Below are 1,414 nucleotides of genomic sequence, written 5' to 3'. Positions count from 1 at the left end.
TATGTTTTTGAAAAGGTTAAGTAATATAGTTACTAGTTTCTCTTTAAAGGTTTGGTAGAATTCTGATGTGAAGCCATCTGGTCCTGGGCTTTTCTTATTGGGGAGATTTCTTATAGTTGATGCTATCTCAGAACTTGTTATAGGTTTGTTCAACATTTCTACTTCTTTCTGACTAAGTCTAGGAGGGTGGCATGTTTCCAAGTATTGATCTCTTTCCTTCAGATTTTCATGCTTCTCAGAATAGAGTTTTATGTAATTTTCATCAAGGATTTGTTGAATTTCTGAAGAGTCTGTTGTTATTTGGCCTTTATAATTTCTGATTGATAAACTTAGGGATTTTACTCTTCTATTTCTGGTTAGGTTAGCCAAAGGTTTATCTATTTTATTGACCTTTTCAAAAAACAAACTTTTTTTAACATTACATAAAATGCTTTATTTTATGACTATGTGGCTGGCGCTATAGCCACTTGAGCCACAGGCACCGAGTCAGATTCAGTTCTTAATAAAACATTCTTCCAAATTAAAAAAGACTTTTTTTTTCCCCATGGAAACAAGCTTTTCATCATTTCTCCAGCTTCTTGTACTTGGCTTCCACCTTTTTGAATATGCATCCAACTTGTAAGCTGCCTGCTCAAGAGCTGCTACCTGCTCCTCGATGACATTGATCTGATCCAGATAAGGCTGTAGACCAGCATACTTCTGGTTAAGGTCCTTCAAGTTTCTACAATGTTTATAGTAATATCTTTCATTTCAAGATACTTCAAGCTGGTTAGTTTATTCATATTTTCTAAGAGCTTATAGTCTCCACTGGTGGCAGTCAGTTCCCCAGTCAGGTAAGTGGCCATTTTGGAGAACATGTCCCAGCAGAGCTTATTGATGTCAGCTTCAGCAGGCTCCTTTGCTTCCTCAGCTGTCTCCACTGCGGCATTGTCTCAAGCTGGCTCCTCACATCGGGGCACTGGGACACCCTCTGCAGAAGCTGCCATGACCGGCCCTGCGCGGCTTCCAGTCAGAAAACCAATTCTTTGATTGGTTGATCTGTTGTATGATTCTTTTGTTTTCAATTTCATTTAGTTCTGCTCTAATTTTAGTTATTTCTTTTCTTCTGCTGGGTCTAGGGTTGGAATGTTCTTCCTTTTCCAATTGCTTAAGATGTCCCATTAAGTTCTTGACTTCCTCTCTTTCCGTTCCCTTGAGGAAGGCTTGCAACGCTATAAATTTCCCTCTTAGGACTGTCTTTGCGGTATCCCAGAGGTTCTGATAGTTCATGTCTTCATTATTGTTTTGTTCCAAAAATTTGGTAATTTCCCTCTTATCTCATCTATGACCCAGGTATCATTCAGAATTATTTAGTTTTCATGTTTTTGTATGCATATGCAGATTCCTATTTTTACTGAGTTCAACTTTTATTCCA

The 1,414-nt window shown here is 38.0% G+C and overlaps 1 pseudogene; it reads right to left on the bottom strand.

Moving 5' to 3' along the window:
* Positions 1–562: 562 nt before the first annotated feature.
* LOC100964861 lies at positions 563–986 on the bottom strand (annotated as a pseudogene).
* Positions 987–1,414: the final 428 nt, after the last annotated feature.

Source organism: Otolemur garnettii, unplaced genomic scaffold (assembly GCF_000181295.1).
Source record: "Otolemur garnettii isolate 467f Iridium unplaced genomic scaffold, OtoGar3 scaffold00360, whole genome shotgun sequence".
NCBI lineage: Eukaryota > Metazoa > Chordata > Mammalia > Primates > Galagidae > Otolemur > Otolemur garnettii.
The sequence above is the reverse complement of the archived record's forward strand: the minus strand, read 5'-3'. Positions and strand labels throughout refer to the sequence as shown.